The 9,493-nt window shown below is 40.9% G+C and overlaps 1 pseudogene; it reads right to left on the minus strand.

The window, feature by feature from the left end:
• Window positions 1-4,792: 4,792 nt before the first annotated feature.
• LOC125554947 lies at window positions 4,793-9,077 on the minus strand (annotated as a pseudogene).
• Window positions 9,078-9,493: the final 416 nt, after the last annotated feature.

The following is a 9,493-nucleotide window of genomic DNA, read 5'->3' on the forward strand; positions in this document are numbered from 1 at the left end:
GAGAACGTGAGAAAAGCAGCAAATTTGTACGCTGCACAAACTCATCTTGCATTTGTGCCCTTGCGAATTAAAACCCATGTTCATCCGGCACCCGCCACCGGTAGTGAGTTGAGAGTTAACCATTGGTACTATAGCCGCCCGAGAGAATGCTGAAGCAGATGGTGAAGAGTGATGTTGACGACGACACCTCCAAGCCACCCCCCAAGAAGGCCTTGTTTGGTTATAGGGGAACAAACCTCCATAGTGGAAGTAATCCTCATGACACTACTGCAGGAATGGCTAGCAGTAGCAGCGGCCAAAATCCCAGTAGTGGCGGGCAATGCTCCTAGGGGCTGTAACGCCCCGGACATAACCGCTGGTTACTGGCCGCTACTTCTATCGGGATCTAGACTGGCCCCACAAATCAATACTAGTCTTTCCTGCGCACTTTATCCTCACTCGTGCGCACCTGATACCAACTTTCTAGTTGGTCACCCCTCTTAAAATTGCTCCAAGCTGAGCATGCTTAACTTCAGAGTTCATTCCGAATGGGCTCCCAAAAAGAGGGAATTCCCTATTAAGCCATGCTATCATAGGGGCGCACGCCACTGGTCTCCTGCCATTGCTAACATGACATTAGTGGCGGGCGGGCGACCACTACAAGTAGAGCACTTAAATTGGCAGACACTGTTTATTGTCCGCCACAGTGTTTTTGAGGAAATATCGCAGTTGCCAGATTTCACCCACCACATGTGTTGGGCTAACAAATGGCAGCTTCCTCTTTTAGCTGGGGATTGGTAAAAAATCAGGCGGAAATGATATTGTTTGCACCATTTTGCACCTCATCATGACATTGCATTACATATATGAATTATCGCCTCAACATTCATTGACAACATACATGACATAATGAAAAGTATTACTAAAGCAATCATAGTAAGTTCATTGATAGAAGCATGTTTCATTACAAAATGAATATTTTGACCATTTGTTTAGGGGTCAAATGAGTGGAGCGCGACATTTGAACCGAGAGTGCGTTATCATGACCCGCACATATTACATGAACGATGAGTGCCTGGAACTAATGGGGACCAGTGGGCCGCTTGCTCTGAAACTGTAGATCTGGCCTCTCGAAGAGCCCATTAAACTACCTCACCTGGTGTGGGTATGGTGGTTATACTCATACCGGCCAGCTCGTCAACCTCTTATCCGGGGTCGCCTCCGTCAAGATGCACACCGCTAGGTCATTGAACCACGTCTCAGCTATCTTCTGCATCTAGTACTCAGGCAGCGGCGGAGTGGGGGCGGTGGGCGAGGCGGCGGTGCCGGGCGGCAGAGCGGGGCGGCGGGCGGGGCTGCGGGAGGGGCGGCGGTGCGAGGCTGTGGGCGGGGCGGCGAGCGATGGGTGGTTGTGGCCGGATCGAGCGGCAATTAAGTCTTCGCAATAATAATCTGTGGTCCATCACTAAGTTTCACTCTCATCATAACCATCAGTTATCAATAACTAATGCTTCAGAAGATGCATTGGCAATCTCATCGACATATTGGTAAGTATCTTCGGGATCTGATAAACAATATGAGAACAAACAGTGTCCACATATCAAAGGTCTATATGTTTTTTGGGATTTTCTTTGGCTGAATGGAGAACATTCCTTTTAGTAAATGGAGTTAAAAAAAATTATGTGGTCTCATCAATAAAGAGCTCGGTAATAATGATGTCAAAAGACCATTTGATGTTTTTTATTAGATATTTTCTCAATGTCATGATTTAGCTTACCAAGTTCAGGTTGAGGCAGAAAGTAGAATTGAATCATATGGTAATTGTCCATGGATTTGAGTTTGGTTGGAAAATGGTTATTGATAAGTACAAACTACAAAATAACACTTCTCTTGTACATTCCTTTGATTTTAGACACAAGTATGCTAAGGCATATTTTCCGTAAATCTTCTACGCGAAGCAAACAAGCACAGGATGTGGTGAAAGTACAAATCCTTTACTAAAAACTTATGTACCCATTGGATGTCGGATGCTATTTTTTGAGAAACAATACCAGAGAATGCCATTTGAGCGAGCAGCAGAGAAAAGTTATAAATAAAAAGGAACAAGCCTCGTAAGTTTCCATTGTTTATACATATTTTTTATTGCATGAACTTTTACATATACTTATAAGTTAATTTGTTCTTTTTGCAGACTTGTATTGTTTTAAAAGCTAATAATCCACTTGAGATACATGCTAATAAAATGTATATGTGCATTTTTTTAGATGCTTGGAGATTACTTATGTGAATTTGGTGATTATCAAGTTCAGGTTCTCGTTCCAAACAAACAGCACAAGATAGTTTACAGAAAAGTTGTACAACAAGAGAAATGGTCGCCCTGCTACCACATTATTGACAGCTAATTATTTTCAAATGTCCAGTTGTGAATCCAGATAGTATGAACATATGAGTCTTCTCTGCACTCATATTTTCAAGGTCTATACTATTGAATCTTTGTGCATATATTAATTTAGTAACATTACAAAGATTGACTATATACATATATTCTACTTTCAGGTCATGACTTGTTTGGATATTTGAGACATACCATAAACTCATATAATGAAAATGTGGACATTCCTGCCGATCTAGTAATGTATCGAAAGGATCATGATTTGCATGCACACAATACATTCCCTCATCATACACTTTATGTGAAGGCCCTTGAGGTAATTACACTCGGTGATAGTAATGCAGAATCTTATGATATTCTTGTGCAAGGTTTGGACAAACTTGGTTCTACGCATATTTGTTATGCAGACGTCAAAGACGATAAATGTATTTTAGACATGAAAGATGTTGTTGACCAAACAAATGCAACTACCACTCACCAACCGTCTTCAAATCATGAATTCACACTTGCAACATAAATCAGATGAACCCCTTAATATTTTGTTTCCCTCAAAAAAAACATGGATCCGAACGCCCAACATCGTCATGTTCAAGACCACCTTATGAGAAGATCACACAAAGAACTAATTACGGCACAGTTTACTGCGAGAAAGGACAGGCTCGTGCAACTAGTCCTCAAACAACTCATTTGCTAAAGCAACCCAGGAAAGCCCCGATCTACAACACTTGTCATATTGTTGGCCGCACACAAAATCAATGCAGCTTATTGGCCGCAATGGTTGGAAATTCTCTGTAATGCAACATGATGTCTTTGCTTGAACCTTTTCCTTCCATTTAATGGTCCATGTACTTCCTTTCTCACAAAGTGAATACTTATTTGAATCATTGTGATTCATTCATATTTTAATTAGTTAACTTCAGCATCTCTAAAAGACAAAACTAATTGCATGCTCTTTTGATTAACATTATAATTCATAATCTTTTCCACATCTGTTGATGTATCCTTCAACAAATAATTTTTTAAAACATGAACAACCTATTTCCTCTCACCATTGTGCTACATTTAAATTTTGGATTCTCGCCTTTATCTTTATTTGAATGCAATTTACAACTGAAGTAAAAAATTCCGGTCTTGCAAGACACCTTCAACAACAACCAATAAAGAGATATGAAATGATTTATTTCAAACATAATTAAATAGTTACTCCAAATAAAAGATTATACCTTGCATGAATCATAATTCGTTACACCCTTAACTATATTTTTTAAACAAGAAATCGTATGATTTATCTGCTTTTTATCATAATATGTAATCCTAGGAAGTGGATTATATGTCCTCGGACCAATGACAACTTGATTGCCAATCAAAAAGATCCGCATAAAGATTAAGTTAGAGAAGCAGCATTTGTCATGTCAAATACTATGGATGAGAAGATAACTTGCCAAAACAGACCATGGCCATAAATTTTATAACTAGACTATTTGACTCCATTTGTAACTTCGTGATGCTAATAGCATCAACAAGAAAGTTTATTGCATACTCACACCAATTATAATCAGCTATGTAGTCACTCCTACAAAGAGCTACCCAATAAACCACATTCGTGTAGTCAGGTTTTGATGATGCGGTTATAAAGTGACACAGAACAAATAGAACAAATGTTGCCTTTAATAATGCCTTTTCAGCTTCTCTTGATTCTATCTTTAAGTGTGCTCCTAAGAAATTCTCAACCTGTTTCAAACTATGACCATAATATCCAATCATTATGATATTGTTCTTCAAAAAGTCAACAATTGTTTTGATCATCGTCTATTTATTTGTCTTCGTACACAAGGAATGTCGAACACTTTCTGCAAATCATGACATAAAATCTGGCCTTCCTATCTTCTGAAATATTCAAACACCGTTCCCTTAAATCAATCACATGAGCAGGATATTCGGTGTACTCAAGGTCAACAAGCGATAGTTTGGGCAACTCTAACAAAAATCAGCTTCTGCATGATCAACGTCCAATGTTGATGTTAAAATATACACTCCTCATCTTCATTATCTTGAATCGAATCTTTGGTTTTCTCGACATTACTAACATCTTGTACCAACAACCTAACAGTGATTAATTAAGCTTAAAACCAGTATTTAAGTATTAAGTTTGTGAAACAAGTGATTAGTAATAACTTTACTGTTAATTTTGTAGTACAATTACCAAATTGTCATAACAAAGTAATACAATAGTTTCAATTAATAAATTATTCTTTATATGCATCATGTGACACAAGTTCATTTACTGATAAACAAATATAACAGTTAGTTTCATTGTCTGTGACTTGAAATAATAATTTTTACATGCATGTAATTACTAGAGAAATGTTGTATTAAGAAAGGGTGAACGCGAGGATCATTTTCTCCTAGCGATAAATCAAATCAAACCATGGCGCTGCCGTGGGCGACCACATCATGGCAGGCCCACTGCCTGTGGCCATCGTCGGGGATGCCCTCCACATCCATCGGGAACGCGGTCCACGCAGTCACGCGGCTTATACATACATCAAGTCTGTCAACAAAATGTTAAGAGACATCAAGGCGGTGAGGAGAAACGTACGGGAGGTTTTGGGGTGACGGAGCAGGACGGGACCTCCATGGAGGCTGGCTGCTTCGACAGTGGCGGGGAATGGGTTTCCCTCCATTTCTTTTCTTTAGTTAGATGGATTTTCTTTCTTTCTAGTACTGTACAACTTCGCAGGATAAGAAAACAAACAAACAAACAAAAAGGCACTTTCCACTGCAAGCAAACTACTCAACAAAAAAGATAGTGGAACTGGATCCAATGAACATTCTAACAACACCAGGAAGGAGATCTCATTTTATTTGGTAGAATTACTACTTTCCTGTCAAATTTTATGCACTCTTAACATTTCTCCGCGAAACATCACTAGCTTAAAATACTCATTGGTACAAGCCCAGAGTACACCATACTATTCGACGACAGTACCGCAAAGCCAGCAGGTTTCTAAGACCTGCTGCTGCCTATGAGAATAGAGGAGATTGTTTGTCGCCCATTGCATAAGAGATTATATTCCTTTTCAGCGGCGATATATACTGGGCCCCATGGAATGCAGCAGCTCTTAGCACATTCAGGGGTCCGAAATCAACGGAGTACATCTTCTGGAAACCATCTAGAACCGCCGCCATCGCAACATTGGCAGTCTTCCGGTCATTCTCATACCAACTTAGCAAAGATAGCTGAAAAACCAAGAAAGGTTTGGTTAGTTTGCTGTGGATGATAAGCGTGGTGCTGTTTAACTACAATATGCAAGATGGTGATAAACAATGCATCCAAATTAAGAAAGAAATCACGAGCTTGCTGAATGACCAGCTCTACACATCTTTTGCTTGCACTTAACCAGTTCCTCAATATAATCTAATAGTTACTCGTAGAAGCTAGGATACAGTGGCATCTGCATAAAACAACATAGGTACTTACATCTCCGATATCTGCACCAATAGAAACTCCCTCAGAAATAACTTTTGCTAAGGCAGCTGCATCTCCAAAACCCAAATTGACACCTTGGCCCGCCAAGGGGTGAACTGTATGAGCAGCATCACCAACTAGCGCTAGCCCTTTTGAAACATAATCATGGGAATGCATCAGTGACAACCGAAATGCCATTCTCTCAGAGATCAACCCAATTGCTCTTGGTGGTACTTCAAAGCATTCTTTTGTAGACGCTGCAGTATGTCCAATGCCAGAAAATAACTTTTCCATGTAATGGTCAACACTACTAGAGCTGGGATGCGGTCCATAACCAAAATCCAATGCATGGTTCACTGACATCACAAAATCTTCAGAGCTCATTGACTTATGGCGCGATGCCTCCTCTAGGCTCATTGTCCACACTATATTGCTGAAGTTGTCACCTATTGGAAGTAGGGCAATCGGACCAGAAGGGAGAAACCTCTGCCATGCACAGTCATTCGCTATCGTATGCTCCACTGTGCATATAATCGCACTCTGAGGATAACTCCACCCAGTTGTTTTTATGCCAGCAACCTGCCTTACATTGGATTTGGAACCATCAGCTCCTACCTGTAACCATCAGTTTAAATAAGCGTTGAAAGGCAATAAAGAAATACAAAAGTTTGAATGAATGGAGAATCGTATATATGAAATTACCACCAACTTCGAATATAAAGTCTGTCCATCACTTAGGTCAAGCTTAACCAAACTACTACGGTGTACTTCCTCTGAAGTATACCCAATGGAATCTGCCTCAGTTGATGGTGGCTTCACTCCTGCTACTCCTACGTGCCCGCTCTTTGATGGGAAAGCAAGAGACACCAATCGGGTAGGGTAGATCATGTTTTCAAGGTCTTCCTTTTGCTCCTGATAAAGTAAACATCTGAAGTATCAATTTAAGGTGACTATTCCGATGGGAAAAAATCCATTGGTATTCAGCAAGTTTATAAACTAGGAAACAAATCATTGGTATGGAGTGAGGTAGTATTAGGCGAAATCAAACATCAGGCTAAACATCTAGATGCAAATCAAAATCATCCAAAGTTCGTTGGAAAAGACAGACCTGTAAACGTAACAAAAGTGAGTTGCAAAGCACCTTGTTCTCCACAATGCAAAAACAAAGCAAAGTTTATCATGTATCAATGAAGCAGTACAAATGGTGTCAGACAATTACAACAACTCCCATTCAAACATAACCAAGATATTCTTTGCCCACAACTCTTGCGCTGTACCTCGTGTATCCTAGTCCGGTGTAATCCCACACCTGCCAGAAAAAATGTGTTGCAATCAATGCTTATGCTGAACACCCGCTATCTAAAGCAAGAAACTGTTGCTCTTGCTGTGTGCAAGTGCAGCAATTAAGATGGAAGAAACTGCTGCACTTGCTGTGTGTAAATGCGACAAACAAGAAAATGTTGCTCTCATTGTTTATAATTGTAACAAAGACATAAGGACAAGGCCATGGGTAAATGAGCCACGCTACTGCATGCACATCTGGCTGGACAACATGTACCATTCAAGCATAGTTAAACACTTAAACTTCAAGTGATCTATTCTATCTAAAATTTAAATGAAACAGGCCAGGTAAAACAGATGTATAATAAGGTATAACACATTATCTTTTATGTTCCATTTCGAATCTGAGTGAATACTTTGAAAGTGTGAAGTATGTGTTGCATGTTTCATTGGTATTTCAATTGATTCAAATGGTTTATTCAACTTTACTCACTAAGATATGCGCATGATGACGAAATCTACTACAAGAAGCATCAGCAACTTTTTCAGAGTCATCAAGCACAAGCAGGAAAAAGGAAATCACCATGCATATGAAACAAATTGCATGTCATCACCTGCATTTTACCAAAGAATGCATGTCTTTGCTATAGAATATGCTTCCATGCACCAATATCTGCCACATCATAAAAAAAATGCATGTCATGTATACAATATTATCAGTAGTAAATACACTAGAAGTAGCTAACCGGGTGTTCTCGAGTTTTTTTTAAAACTGAAACTGTAGGGAAGGCCTGACAGCAAGCTTTATCAAAAGGGGAGAAAAATATACAAGAGGATAATTTACAGGAGGGGGGGGGGGGGGGGGGGGGCGGGGGGGGGGGGGGGGGGGGGCTGTACAAGGGAAGGGAAACAAACACAAAAGGAGCAACGTTGATCTAGCCAACATCTTAGGGGTACAGCCTGCTCATCCTTCATTCTGTATTTTTCACTCCCCGGTATGCAAAGTAGTGCAACAATTTTAATCAAACTTGTGAAGAGACACAATTGGTGGCAACAGAAAAAAGAATGATGGGCATACATAGACCAACAGAGTTGGTGGTACACTCCATGGCATTTCCAGGTTATCGCTACACTACACTCAACAAGAAATGCAGTTTAGATGAATATGGCATAATGACAAGTGCTAGGCACATATGCAAACACATCCATAGTTCTGACATGAAACATGCAATGTCATATCCATTTTATATTTACAATCTTACCTCTGAAGAAGGAAATGGTTGCAGGAGTAACAGTGCTGACCCTTGAATCAGGTACACCATCTTTTTCAGATAATTCCTTGACTTCAATGCAGGATTGCTATCGATGACTGCAACTCGCAGATGTTTGGTCAATGGCATATTGGCTGCATGCAGGATAAATAAGCATATAAGAAACTCGAGATTGTATATAGAAGTTGGTACTTCTAATCTGAAACAATCAAAGCATAGGATTGTCAAATTCATACGCAAGGTGTTTTCATACAGCCACCAAACTCCCCTGCAACTACCATTCTACCAATATTATTAGCAATACTTCACACTGAACTAGTAAAATGGCAGGGAGAATCCCTGAGAACTTTATTACAATGGTGCCAAGTTTCCTTTTAGTAAACTAATGCCGGGATCAATTCTCAGCTTAAGAGTAACACGAACCTGAGCTCATGAACAATTGATCGAAGGAAGAGAAGTACACGAAGGCAGCAATACCTACACAGTGCACAAGCAACAGCCAAGCCCACCATGCCTCCACCAACAATAGCAACGTCGAGCTCGTCATCTCCAACTTTCACACCACCAACCTTCTCCGCGCGATCCTACATGTCAACGCACAGAGTCACCCTCAGTTACACACATTTTTTCGATCAAGGGCGCTTTATTACTTAAAAGGTTTAAGCATTACACCCGGCCTCTGCATACCAAGTTACACACATCTGGAACGAAACCTCAATCAATCTCGCAACTCGCGGTGTCCTGAACAAGCCATTTCTCTGAACACTACGGGGCCACGACACGTGCGATTCGCGGGGAGAAAAGGTACATGTGGGTCAGCCGCCCCTGCCGGCGCTCCAGAGAAGGTCCTCGTGGTTGGCCGGATCCGATTCACCCCAGCAAAGCATCTGTTGTTTGGGGAAAAGAGAAGAGGCAACGAGTGGATGAGCCGGGTGAGAGATCACGGAGCGAGAGGAGGCAGGGAGGGCTCGGCGCCGAGAGCACCTGGTTCTGCGTAGCAGGGCGTGTGCGGTGGCTGCCGAGGCGCGCGCAGGTGTCGGCATCATTGGCGACGAGGGAGAGGGCAGACGTAGGAACACCTGGAAAAATATATTTACAACA

Source organism: Triticum urartu, chromosome 4 (assembly GCF_003073215.2).
Source record: "Triticum urartu cultivar G1812 chromosome 4, Tu2.1, whole genome shotgun sequence".
NCBI lineage: Eukaryota > Viridiplantae > Streptophyta > Magnoliopsida > Poales > Poaceae > Triticum > Triticum urartu.